General features: G+C 34.9%; 1 long non-coding RNA gene across 1 annotated transcript in view; it reads right to left on the bottom strand.

The window, feature by feature from the left end:
* The window catches only part of LOC138693068 (uncharacterized), an 880,072-nt gene that overhangs the window by 70,489 nt on the left and 794,499 nt on the right, over positions 1–15,084 (bottom strand). The window lies entirely within an intron of this gene.

The following is a 15,084-nucleotide window of genomic DNA, read 5'->3' as shown; positions in this document are numbered from 1 at the left end:
ATGAAACAATAACTTTATAATGCATTACGTATATCCACTTTTGTTGCGAAACATTATGAAAAAATTGGTTATTCATCAAGTGTATTCAGTTCTTATTGTCATACCTGATGGAACAATTTGATAATACATTAGTTATATTCACTTCTTGTTGTCATACCTGATGAAAAAAATTTGTAATGCACAACGGATATCCGCGTCTTGTTGTCATACCTGATGAAACAACTTGATAATACATTAGGTATGTCCACTTCTTGCTGTCATATATGATGAAACAATATGTAATATATTAAGTGTATTCAATTCTTGTTGTCGTACCTGATGCAACGATTTTATAATACAGTAATTAGGTATATTCACTTCTTGTTATACCTGATGAAACAATTTTGCAGTACTTCTACATATTTAGGTATTTAATTTATTTAACTAGCTAGCTAGCGAGTACAAATTAAAATTATAAAACAAAAATGTTCCTAGCCACTACCGTAAGAGCCAGGCCCGTGTACAGTGTGATCTTAGCCAATAATATAACATAAAATTTACAAGGACAGTTTACTAAATACAGTAACTTAATTCAAACCAATAAATAATACACAAGAGCAAAAAAAAGAAGAAGAAGAAGAAGAAGAAGAAGAAGAAGAAGAAGAAAGAGAAAAAGAGAGAAAAAACACATTTAATATAAATTGACAATCAGACAGAAGCCAATGATATTCAATAAAAACATGAATGTAGTCGACAGAAATAAAAGGTAAAAAAATACACACATTTGTTAATATTATATATCATGAATAATTTTATAAATTTCTTTTTAAAACCTTCAATTTTTTTAATATTTCAAAATGGTTTGTAATTTTATTATAAAGTCTTGGGCCGAAACTAGCACCATGTTTAAGAGCTGCACTTGTATGACATTAAGGCTCAATTTGTTACATTAATTGAGAAAAATGTAGTAATACTCTTACATAATAGTTCATTTTGCTGTAATACATAATCCTTGGCATGACAACCTATGAAGCACCAAGGTCGAACAGCAGACTCTTCGCCTCACGTCCACATGCCTCAGCAAGCTATATTCCACGACGATTAAACCCTCCAAGCAAAGAACAGGTATTTATTTGAACTCGACACAATCTGTACTCGTATTTCCAGCATGGAAAGCCGAATTTAGCGCATTAGCTAATGGTGCATCCATTAAACCTATTAGAAGGAAATACACCTACACTTCTGAGTCAAAACGCTGTCTGCACTTCAACGCTTTGCACGCTACCCACTCCGTCGCATCCTCCACGCTCAGTGAGGAGCTTCCATATTGAGGAAGAATAAGCATGCCTGTCGTCACACAACCTGCTTGAAAGGACGAGGTGCTATATCCCACGACAATCCCGGTTCAAGCCCTCTTCAAGTCAAATTCCATCTTACGAAGGGTTTTGCCCTCAAATTACATGATATAGAACGTGAAGAGGCTGCACAATGAGAAATGCGGCTACACCATGCACACGTCTTAAGGGCTTCTCGAACGATCTCAAGTGTTTTACCAATACAAAATTCTTTCGTTATAAATATATCTGGAATAACAATGCAACCGTTATGGAACGGAAGATAGGAAAAGTACAAGGTTGTGAGTAACAATTCTGCCGCCGAATTTCGTGACGAATATTTATTTCAACTTCTTTGTAATATTGTTAATGTAAATATTACAAACTGTGGGTGCTAAAGTGTTTCAATCAGTAATTATTAGTTGTGCTATTTTTTATTGTTTTAAACGTGTAACAATTTTTACATGGATGTCATACACAGTTGAACTTGGTTACAGTCATCGAAAGAATAAAGAAATGATGTCGTAATAAACAAATGTCGCTATAAGAAAAAATAAATACAGTATACAAAATTCAAAGAAGTAATAGGCTCACTGTATAGAATTATAAGTTAATTTATAATTTTATATGCATGCGTTCTACATCTTTTTTAATACTGTTATTTCACAACGTTCTTATTATTTATTATTTTGAAAAATAAAAACTACGGTACTGTATTGTAGAAAATAGTTTATTACGAAGTAAAATACTACCAGGTATAATGTAAAGCAGTAATTCTTAAACTGTGGTCCACGGGCCCCTGGAGATCCGAGAGCTAATAGTTAAGACTCCGCAATTGAATTTTCAAACTAAAATTTGATTTCTGTTTCATTATGAAGAATATAAAAAAACACCTTACAATCCCATCAATAAATATATCCTAATTTTCATTAAAATTCTGTAATTATAATTTTTTATTAACAAAGATATTTGTTTACAAAATTTGTAAACTACCCCTGAGTTTGGAATAATTTTCGAAGTAACAAATAAATAAGTAGCTTACAGCCATAAAAGGATTGTCTTATCTTATAGTCCTACTAAGGAAAAGTATAAAATGTATATGTATATATATATATATATATATATATATATATATATATATATAAAATAAAGAATTGTTTTATAATTTCAGTCAACAACTTATCAATTAATACAGAAAACAATTGTCTGTCTTTAAGTTTTACATCAAAAGGTTATATATCCACAAATGTTTTCGATCTATTTTAATATTATCCTTCCACCTGCGTCTCGGCCTCCTCAAAGGTATTTTCCCCTCCGGTCTTCCAACTAATACTCTATATGCATTTCTGGATTCGCCCATACGTGCTACATGCCCTGCCCATCACAAACGTCTGGATTTAATGTTCATAATTATGTCAGGTGAAGAATACAATGCGTGTAGTTCTGCGTTGTGTAACTTTCTCCATTCTCCTGTAACTTCATCCCTCTTAACCCCAAATATTTTGCTAAGAACATTATTCTCAAACGCTCTTAATCTCTATTCATCTCTCAAAGTGACAGTCCAAGTCTCATAACCATACAGAACAACCGGTAATAGCTATAACTGTTTTATAAATTCTAACTTTCACATTTTTTGACAGCAGGCTAATGACAAAAGCTTCTCAACCGAATAATAACAGGCATTTCCCATATTTATTCCGCGTTTAATTTCCTCCCAAATGTCATTTATATTTGTTACTGTTGCTCCAAGATATTTGAATTTTTCCACCTATTCAAAGGATAAATCTCCAATTTTTATATTTCCATTTCCTAATATGTTCTGGTCACGAGACATAATCATATACTTCGTCTTTTCGAGATTTAGGGGAGAGTCGGGTAGTATCGGACATCAGGTAGTATCGGACAGTGCGTTTCTTTCATCTACCACCATATGGTAGTACCTGAATGACATGGTTACGTTTCTCTATGCGACATCACAGAAACGTAACCATGTCAATCAGGTACTATCATCGTGTGGTAGATGAAAGAAACTCACTGTCCGATATTACCCGATGTCCGATACTACCCGACTCTCCCCTACTTCCAAACCTATCGGTTTACTTGCTTCAAGTAAAATTTCCTTGTTTTCCTTAATCGTTTGTGGAATTTCCCCTAACATATTCACGTCATCCGCATAGACAAGAAGCTGACGTAACCCATTCAATTCCAAACCCTGCCTGTTATCCTGAACTTTCCTAATGGCATATTCTAGAGTGAAGTTAAAAAGTAAAGGTGATAGAGGATCTCCTTGCTTTAGCCCGTAGTGAATTGGTAAAGCATTAGGCGGAAGCTGGACTATACGGACTCTGCTGTAAGTTTCACTGAGTCACGTTTTAATTAACAGAACTAGTTCCTTGGGAATACCGAATTCAATAAAAACCACGTTATTTAATTCTAGTTCTACTTCCATTACCACACATCTACCACACATCTATTCTTGCTCTTCTCGGAAAGAAATCAATAGAAGGTATTTGCTTTTGAATTTGCTCATTGCACAATAACAAACCCGTGAGACAATCTGGAAATGGAGGTGATGCTGGAGAAGAAAGCATGCATTCATGGACTGTACAGCAGTGACGTTAAACGAAACAGAACAAAATAGATAGAATTCTTTAAGAAGCAAGCGTCCAGTCAGTGGGTTAGAGGCGCCGTCAGTCGTATCAACAGACCACGAGGACGGGGTGAGTGGGAACAGCTTCCCTCGGGAATTACGCAAGCTCCTGTCAGTGTCGCACTGGTTCTAACAGGTAAAACCAGGGCTTCGGTGTTGGGATTAAAAATTTCAGACTTCGGCTCTTTCATAAAATATGAATAAGTATTAACATTGCTAATCCTACTACTTGTGACATACATGGAGATGAAAGAAAGCAGTGTGAGAATTTTCGTTTTAAGCACCATGTCATAGGGGTGGAAACAGAAGAGCCTCGGTATAGCACCATTATGGAACGATCTGACCAATCAGAAGCAGAGGCATGTGCTGTCAGAAGTAAATTCTGTTTAACATGTCAGTATGAGAACCCTGATGCGAATATTACTGATGTAGCTAAACGCTTTTTTATTCATTATTTTGTTTAATAATGAATAGTATTTATAGCATAAGAAAAGGGTAAATATAGATTAGGATTGGTTTTCTTAGGCTACTTCTAGTTTACGTACGTGTTTTTGGGTCAAATAATTTTTATTTAGATTATGCTTCGTTTTCTTAGGCTACTTCTAGATTACTTCTACTTACGTGTTTTGGGTCCAATAATTTTGATCACATTGTGTTTAGTTTTCTTAGGGTACTCCTAATTCTCGTATGTGTCTTTGGGTCCAATAATTTTTATTTAGATTGCGTTTAGTTTTCTTAGGCTACTTCTAGTTTACGTACGTGTTTATGGGTCCAATAGTTTTGATTACATTGTGCTTAGTTTTCTTAGGCTACTTCTAGTTTACGTGCGTGTTTTTGGGTCCAATAGTTTTGATTACATTGTGCTTAGTTTTCTTAGGCTACTTCTAGTTTACGTGCGTGTTATTGGGTCCAATAGCTTTGATTACATTGTGCTTAGTTTTCTTAGGCTACTTCTAGTTTACGTGCGTGTTTTTGGGTCCAATAGTTTTGATTACATTGTGCTTAGTTTTCTTAGGCTATTTCTAATTCTCGTACGTGTTTTTGGGTCCAATAATTTTTATTTAGATTGCGTTTAGTTTTCTTAGGCTACTTCTAGTTTACGTACGTGTTTTTGGGCCAAATAATTTTTATTTGGATTATGTTTAGTTGTTCTTAGGCTACTTCTAGTTTACGTGCGTGTTTTTGGGTCCAATAGTTTTGATTACATTGTGCTTAGTTTTCTTAGGCTACTTCTAGTTTACGTACGTCCAATAATTTTTATTTAGATTATGTTTAGTTTTCTTAGGCTATTTCTAATTTACGTACGTTTTCTTGCGTCCAATAATTTTTCTTTAGATTATGTTTAGTTTTCTTAGGCTACTTCTAGTTTACGTACGTTTTTTGCGTCCAATAATTTTTATTTAGATTATGTTTAGTTTTCTTAGGATACTTGTAGTTTACGTACGTTTTTTGCGTCCAATAATTTTTATTTAGATGATGTTTAGTTTTCCTAAGCTACTTCCAATGTACATACGTTTTTTGCGTCCAATAATTTTTATTTAGATTATATATAGTTTTCTTAGGCTACTTCTAGTTTACGTACGTTTTTTGCGTCCAATAATTTTTATTTAGATTATGTTTAGTTTTCTTAGGCTACTTCTAGTTTACGTACGTTTTTTGCGTCCAATAATTTTTATTTAGATGATGTTTAGTTTTCCTAGGCTACTTCCAATTTACGTACGTTTTTGCGTCCAATAATTTTTATTTAGATTATATATAGTTTTCTTAGCCTACTTCTAGTTTACGTACATTTTTGCGTCCAATAATTTTTATTTAGATTATGTTGAATTTTCTTAGGCTACTTCTAGTTTACTAAGTGTTTTTGGGTCCAATAATTTTAATTTAGATTAGATTTGGTTTCCTTAAGCTACTTCTAGTTTGCGTACGTGTTTTTGCGTCCAATAATTTTTATTTATATTAGATTTGGTTTTCTTAGCCTACTTCTAGTTTACGTACGTGCGTTTGGGCCCAAAATTTTTTATTTAGATAAGGTTTGGTTTTCTGAGGCTACTTCTCGTTTATGTACGTGTTTTTGAATCCAATAATTTTTATTTAGATTAGGTTTGGTTTTCTCAGAATACTTTCAATTTACGTGATTTGAGAAACCACCGATTTTTGTTTCACGCTACATTTAGTTTACGTGACTTTTAATCCATCCATTTTTGCTTTAGGCTATTTTCGATTTTCTCACGTTAATTTTAGTTTAAGTTAATTTTGCGTCCACCAATTTTTGCTTTATATTGCGTTTCTTTTTCTTTGGCTACGTTTCGTTTACGTAATTCTTGAGTTCACAGATTTGTGCTTTAGATTAGATTTGGTTTCCTGAGGCTACTTTCAGTTTATGTACGTTATTTTTAAGTCCATAAATTTTCTATTCAGGTTACAAATAGATTTGTTTTTCTCAGAATACTTTCACTTTACTTACGTTATTTTTGGGTCCACCGATTTTTACTCTAATTTAGATCTGTTTTTGTTAGGCTAATTTTAGTGTAAGTGAATTTTGGTCCACCAATCATTATTATTTTTTAGATTAGGTTCGATTTCCTCTGACTACTTTTAGTTCATGTAGGTGATGTTTTGATCTACAGATTTTTACTTTAGGTTAGATTTGATATTCTTAGACTACTTTTAGTTTATTTGAGTGATTTTTTTTGGTCCACCGTTCTGCAAATTAATACAAAATACACTATTTTTCTGTACAATTTCACTTTTTGTCACAAACAGCTATAGGCCTATGCATAGTTGCAATTCCTTCGTCGATAGAAAGCTTTCAAAATACATTTTGTGAAGGTTGTTTCTATATTACTGTACCAGGTGAATACACAAAAAAGTATTTTCTTCCGGAACATTTTGCTTTCATACACTGTTCGTTTCATGACAAGTAATATAGTTATATCATAATTCATTACTACTGCCTTTTACCACGGCTATAAATTTTAAGACTGACATTCGTAGACCACGTAAAATTAGGCTAATGTTACAAACGATATCGTCATACCAATACCTTTATCAGTGATAATTAAACTTGATGTGTCATTTCTGAAGCAAGGTATCGTATTTCTTGCATTAAAAATACTTTCGTATGCAGTGCAGGAAATTAAACTTTACCTTTCTTTTCGGATACCAGTACAAAGTAAGTTTAACTTACAAGTTTTGTAAACGACAGTTCAAAAATTAAAAAAAAACAAACATGAATATAATTGGTACAGGATGAAAAATGGAAAAGAATGTATCTATTAAATGATAATGATTTTTTTCAATCGCCTGCATGGTAAATGTGCACTACTGTAAAGGAATAGACGGGGAAAATTTTGGTCATTTTCAATCAAATATCACATTTTCATCTTTTCGAGAAAAATGAATAAGCAATCTCGTATTTATATGTTGAGCAAGTTTCAATGTCCTGCGGTGCTTGGAAACATAAAAATTACGCCTTCAATTTTAATGTCAAGCAAACTTTATAAGCTGTTTTCTCACACTTCCCCCCTCCCCTTTAAATTTCGTCTTGTTTAACGTGTAAAGGTACTCACAATTTTGATGCTAGGTGCATGACAATTTTAATGCACATTTTCCATAGTATTGTTAACGAAACGCAATGGCATTTTTTTTGTTAAACTAAATACTTCTGAAATAAAAAATATATAACATATTTAGTGGACATAAAAAATTTAAATTTTGAAAATGCAGTCATTCATAGTTTTCTTCCCAAGGACGGGTCTTTCACTGCAAACCCAGCATTATTTAATCTTTCCTATTTTAAAATGCATACATATATATATTTAATTTTTTCTCTAGTTATAGATGTAAACCGAAAATTCTGGATATTTAGTTATTTTCTTATTACGTAAGAGATTCGTAGAAAAAGATTCACACATGAAACTTAAATTTTTGTAAGAGGAAAAAAAAAATGTTGAAAATTCGTATTTTTTTTAATTTGAACTCAAAAACCCTTCATCTGATCATAATGAAACCTATCTACAAGAACACTTATAGGAAGGGAATGAAGTATACAACATATGGAATCTCTGTCTTAAAAATTGTAGGAAATAGACATTTCACCGATTTCCCCCTTAATAAAATTGTAGTAGTTCTTGAGGAGACGCGTTACAGTTAAAATGGCAATTCATTTGCATGATTTCGGGAAGATATCATTCTATTTTTGAAAGAGGAGAAGTATACATTAACCGAATACACTGTACCACAGAAATAAGTTAAGAGAGACATTCCCGATACTTAAGAATATGTTGTTTAGTCAACTGGCCGAAGAAAGGCTTGAACGTCGTCATAAGTGACACCAATAAGGCATCACTCATGAGGCAACTAAGCCAGGAGATAATGGGGTAGAGTGGCCAGTTCCTTTCCTCCTCCATTGCATACATAGCTGACTATTAACATATTACACTAATCAGATCTCATATGTATACAAACAATTGATCTTCCTCGGACACATATCGTCAAGTGAGATGCACTGCCTGATAATAGATGTATGAACCAGAACCTTAATCAGAGGTTTTAACCTTTTCCGCTCGAATGAGTCCATTTGGAATCATTATATTCCTGTGATCTCTGACTCATATGATTTGCTTGATGATTCCATTTAGTAACCTCAGAAGTAGTTTCGTTCTTTACCGACAGAGTGCAGCACCCGCCAGTTCCTTGGCCAGCTGTTATTAGGAAGAGGATTGCTTTGTGTTTTGTTTCTCTATGGTGTTTCTATAACCTTGTGTATCCATAATTGCGGAAAATCATAAAATGTATGTAAAAATTCAGATCAGAAAGGGTTAAGACCATAATAAACTAAAATAAAGGGAACAGCAATTCGAACGAGAAACAAGTTTTTCTTTAACGGGCAATATGGTAGCAATTTTTAAAGTGCAACAAAACATCGAAGAAAGAAAGTAAAGCTGGGGCACCTATATCATAGATTTACATACGTAATATGAATACGTCGGTCCTTGATGAGTGCCTCATGAAAAATGTATGGGCTATTTGTCGCTCACTTTGAATTTCAACGCTGAATACGCTTTACAGAAGAAAACATCGTTAAACGAAATGCTACTATTATATGTTTTTTTTTTTTTTAATTCATATGATCATTCGAGTGATTCATTTTACCCCGGTTGTACTGAAAAAGCAGATTGGCTATGCTATACTGTATAAAGAGTTGGTTCGAGGGGCCTAGAGTCGAGTTGTTTGGATTAGCCTCACATAACTGACCCAACAAAGACATGACGCTTTAGATTTGAAATTAAAACACCCTGATGATGAACCTGTATTCTCGAAACGTTGGAAATATTAAGCCCAACACACTGTGAAAAAAAAAAAAAAAAAAAACTTTTCTCTATAATTGAATGTCTCTTTTTCAAATGAATGAAAACAGAGATCACTGTATCGAAGTGTATGATAGATGGGTATAAGACAGCTCACACAAGTTCACAAGCAGGCTGTGATTATTGGCCCTCATACTGCTGCTGAGACTGATGAAACCCACAGAAGTTGAACTTGGTGGTATTGGAGCTCTGACCTGGTCTCTCAGCGGATTACCACCAATTTCGTCCACTCAAAGGCCTTAATAGGCAGTCGATTTGGCACAAAACAGGAACTGAAGGAAGCGGCTCAGACGTGGCTTGGTTTTCAGCCAAAAACATATTTACTTTCTTCCTATAGGATGTATAAAAATTTATGTTAAGAAGATTATACACACTTTCTTATTACATGTCCAAAGCACTTCGCAGCTATTTCGTTTCTTTATCATATTGCGAATGATATTTTGTTCATCGTTTATTTCTCGAAGTATCACATCAAAGATAAACTAGGCCTACTCAAAAGTGCAATTTAAAAAAATCACAATCATTTGTCATTTATTTTTATAGTTATACAATAGACTAAGTTACAGTTTTGTAGGGTATTCTTAAGTAATATCACCAAACAGAAAGAAAATAACTCTATAGACAAAAATAAGAATTTTATTTAATTACAGAAAGAAGAAAATTGGCAAACTTCTTTTTAAATTTTATTTTTCTAATATTACCTCTGATTGACGTTCTGGCTGATATGTACATCTAATATCAGGCAGTACATCTCACTTGACCATATGTGTCAGAAAAAGAACAATTGCTTGCATACATCTGAAGTTTGACTAGTGTAATATGTTAGCTAGTCACGATGTACGCAATGGAGAGGGAAAGGAACTGGCCATCCTATCCCTTTATATCCTGCCCTAGTTCCCTCATAAGTGGTGTCTTGTTGGTATCATTTCATTTGTGAGGTTCAGACCTGTCTTCACACAGTTGACTAAACAACAACAAAACAGAATTGAGTTGTATTTCCACGAACATTTATAACAGCTTGACAACTCTATGGCATGCTTTGGAAGCAATGTCTTGTGGGATGTCATTGAATACTATAGTTAGTATATCTGTAAGTTCTCTGATGGTATTTGAGCGTATTACATGATTGTCAAGTTGCATATGAAGTAGGCTATATCCAAGACATGTTCAATGGTATTTAAGTCTGGAAAGCGAGGTTGAAGTGGAAGATGATTGATCTGAAAGTATTCCAGGGCTTTCTTTCATAACTACACCGTTCCACTTAGAGGGATCAAGAAATAAATGCTAATTTCATGTATAAATAATGGTCTTATAACATAATTTTTTGCATAACTTGATGTAAAAACTGTCCGAGTTTCGGAGAATGGTCATTGGAACTAGGTATATACGCTTCTAGTTATCCTGCTCACATCTAAACAGTACTCAACTCCCTGCCAAGTGTTCTGTAACACTTGTGGAGTGACTAGCGCAGCTGCATTTGTAATGCGTTGCCTCAGTTCTTCCAAAGTGTCAAGTCTACCACATTGGTACACAACACCATTCACAAAACCACAGAAAAAAAGTCAGTGGGGGTCAAGTCAGGTGACCTAGGTAGCCAGGAAGTGGTCCTCCTCTTCCGATCAACCTATCGGGAAAGTTTGCATTCAAGAAGCCACGCACTGCTCCATAGTAATGGGGTGGAGTCCCATGTTACTGAAAAACCATTCCTGGAGGGAGTTGGTCAACAAGAAACGTTCTGCAACATGTCCAGATACACATTCCCTCTGACTGTCGACTCGATGAAGAAGAATGCCTAATGCCGGAATGCTTTACTCAATGGCGCCAGGCTTATTTCCGCGTTAAACATTGGTGGGCATGCGCATAAACATGCAGCTGTTTTAAAACTATTGTGACAAACTGGGCAGTTTCTGCATCTTGTCACAAAACCGCGATTGCTTTCAACTATTCCAAAATAACGAGTGAAAAAAATTGTGGGTTCACAGGCAAACTCCAGGAAGTCACGGAGTGCCATGTATGATACGAATATTATACTGCAACTAACGTGCATTGCTTAATACAGTGCCCACCAGATACCGCTGAACTTGTTTTTAAATTTTGGTGCAAACTAACTCCCATAGGAGCAATATAACCCCTTTTTAAGGTACCACGTATTACGAAATGAACGGAAAGCTGTACCTTATATATCCAATTTAATTGGCAGATGTATGAAATAGATTGAGTTTTATATTCTTTCTGGCTTTGACCAGTCAGTTCTACAATTTATTTGTTGCAATATATTGGCCACATTTCCAATTACATATGTTGATAGTGTATTTACAATTATTATGGAATATGGTTGGATAAGGTAATGATAAATTAAGACAGACTAGATTATATTATAGATTAGGTTAAGTTAGGTTAGGTTAATTAAGTAGTCACGTCACATTTAATACACTTGTCGAGTAATGGTTAGCGCGTCTCGCCGCGAAACCAGGTAGCCCGGGTTCGATTCCCGGTCGGGGCAAGTTACCTAGTTGAGGTTTTTTCCGGGATTTTCCCTCAACCCAATATGAGCAAATGCTGGGTAACTTTAGTTGCTGGACACCGGGCTCATTTCACCGGCATTATCACCTTCATCTCATCCAGACGCTAAATAATCTAAGATGTTAATAAAGCGTCGTAAAATAACCTACTAATAAAAAAAAAAGATACTGGATTAGTTTTGTTAGGTTGTGTTTCATTAATTTTATGATTTTTGACTGAGATTCAAGTATCAGTAAATTATATAAATACATCAAAATTATTTAATTTTGCCAAATAAAATATGCCAAAGACAATACAAAGTGACATCTGCCAAGTCTTTACTATTCTCAGCCATCAAAATTAGTCTGACCTATAAACATCGCAACTACTGAACTTTCAGACAGTTTGGATTGTGACTGGCGGTATCTTGAAGTAATTAGTTACAGTAAAACTTCACTATGTGACCAATTAAATCGATGAAAGTCGATTCAGGATTTTGCATTTCCAACCCCTGATTTCCTACCTCAACATGTATCTTTTTGTTCCACCTAACACCTAAAAATTGCGTAAAAGTTGTTTTTCCGCACCCTGTAGAATGCAAATACATCAAATGATATTGATATTCCACAATTCCTTCACTATCAGAAAATATGATCTACCTTTTCAGTTGTAGACTATATTAAAAAGTTGAATAAAGAACTATACATGAACAAATGAGATTAATCATTTTATTTATACATGAAAGTGGCATTTATTGTAGAACATATTAAAAAGAAGCTTCTAAACATAATGTGAAGAATCTCTAGCCAGTGAGTCCGTCAGACATGGATTATTTCTTTCTGTGCATTGTCACTACAAAGAAGCTCCCTGCCCCGTAAATATTCCTGCCTGTATGCGCATTCAGTTTGTATATTGAATGAAGATGAATTTTCATTTAAATATGAACGAGCACGTGCAGCGGAGAGAGTGCCCTCTTTGTTGGGACCCTCACGGTTCAGCATTCAAACTCTTGAGTCTCTTAGATCCTTTGTAGGGAGTGCGCCATGATTTGTAATCACAGAGGGTACCTAGAACCAGAGAGTTTGTGCTGCCGGATAAGGAATGGTAACAGAAAACCAAATATTCGCTGAGTCTTGCAGTGCACAGTATTGGTATCACAGAATTAAAAAGAAAACAGATCGAGTTGTTATCGTCATGATTTATATTCTTATTCATTTGATGTGTGTGTGGGAATTCGGATTTATACTTCAGTTTTTTATATGAAAACATCTTGTGCTACAGTGGAGACTAGAAATGAGGGGGTTCAACACACGCAGTATCTTAAATTCCCAAGGTTATGGAGACATTAACAAATTATTTAAGAAAAAATAATATGGAAGTTCGAACCGTGACATAGCTATGTTCAAAATATTTTTTGTTTAAATCAAAACGAATAATTGAAAACGAAAATGATTTGAAAATTCAGAATGAATGAACAGAATATATCGCCATATAATCAAACATGGAGATTATGTAAGTATGTCAGGCCTACATAATTTGAAAAATTAATAGGTTATTAATCAAATGATTTTGAATTGCGGCAATATAATTTAAATAAACTTAACAAAACAGTGCATATAACGAATAGCCTAGAGGTTTCGCTATCGATTTTGTATTCCTTATATGATTAGGTAAGCTAGGAAAAGAATACAGGGCAAGGAAAGGTATTTTCGTGATATAGGTATATTCGTGATAATTTTTGCAAAAGCTTTCAAGAACATGCCTACTGTAGAAAATAGTACTAGGCGTCTGCTAGTAATACTGCATTGTTTCACGGATGGCGAAACATGGTTGATTCCATCTTTGTTTGTGCTGGCCATGACAGAAAGTTGTATTCTGCGCTACGTATTTTCCTAAGAATTTCAGTAGTGTTTCAACTGTTTGTAGTGTGGCAGTGATTACTGTGCACATATTTAAAGTAAGAATGTCCATACTTGTACTATACTGTCGTACTTGAGTTCCTCTAACTGTAATATATTTAGATTTTATTACTGATGTTAATGGTGTCAATTAAAGCTTAGGAAATGGATGCGATTTCTTAAGTTTTTTCTCGTGAAAGTGGTGACTGCCGAACAAGCCTCAGCATTTCCAGTTCTGAAAAAGTGAAGCTCGAAGTAGTGTGAGGAATTCTAACTATTTATGTACAAGGTGGTTATAATTAAATTGATGGTGTTCAGAGTGGCACAACACGGACTCTAATGATCGTAGGAGTGTGAAACCTCGTAGATATGCTAATTAACCAATGAGCTGGCGAACTGTGCTAAAACAATAATTAGTTCCAAGTCTCGCCACCAGGTGTAAATATAGCACTGTAAGCAGTCAAAACGTAAAATTGTCTGTAAATCTGACGTCAGTATGTTCTTTCGGTTGCATTGCATTGTGTCAGTTCCCTGTTGCTTGGTAACGCGTGTTGATTCCGTTAGTGAAGTGAAGGTTGTGATATTCCCGCAATAGAGCGTTGCTATTGCGGTCATTCTGGTGAAGCATCTTCACTAGCAATGCCTGGTCTCTCTTTTCAATAGCCATTGGGTTTCACAAGGAAAAGTTCCACCTATTAATTTTCAACGAACCTTCACTTCACCAACGGAATCAACACGCGTCACCAAGCAATAGGGAATTGACACAATCAGCGTATTCCGAATCTCAGCGCTGAGCAATCTGATGGCAGCACGGTGTTCCGAATTTCAACGATGACATCACTGATGCTCCACCGGTGTCGCACCGTTCCATCAGCTTACAGAGGTGGTGGCAGTCTCCATCAGCCGCCATCAGTGAATCTGATTGGTTCTTGTATAGGGCGGGAATTAGCAGACGAATGACATCGTGCACTGTTGTGTCATGGCGGTGTGTTCTGCTTTAGTTCTACTGTATTGTTTGTAATGAGCACAACGTAAAAACAATATGTTAATAGCTTATGAGCGAACATGTCAACGAACCAGTTATTACTATTGGTTCAAGAAATAAATTTTTTATGCTCTCTTTTCTTTGAACGAGATGACAGTACGGAAATTTCTCAAAATCTTGTTAGCGTAGCACAGACAACAACTTGTACAGCCACCATGACAACCATCGAAACTTCCAGCAGTTTTGTTCCTATTTCGCTGCAGCGTGATGTCATTGTTGTCCACCGGTCCGGTGAGAATCGGAATACGCTGAATGTAATGCAACCGGAAGAACATACTGGCGTCAGAGTTGCACGTTTTAACTGCTT

This window comes from Periplaneta americana, chromosome 17 (assembly GCF_040183065.1).
Source record: "Periplaneta americana isolate PAMFEO1 chromosome 17, P.americana_PAMFEO1_priV1, whole genome shotgun sequence".
NCBI lineage: Eukaryota > Metazoa > Arthropoda > Insecta > Blattodea > Blattidae > Periplaneta > Periplaneta americana.
The sequence above is the reverse complement of the archived record's forward strand: the minus strand, read 5'-3'. Positions and strand labels throughout refer to the sequence as shown.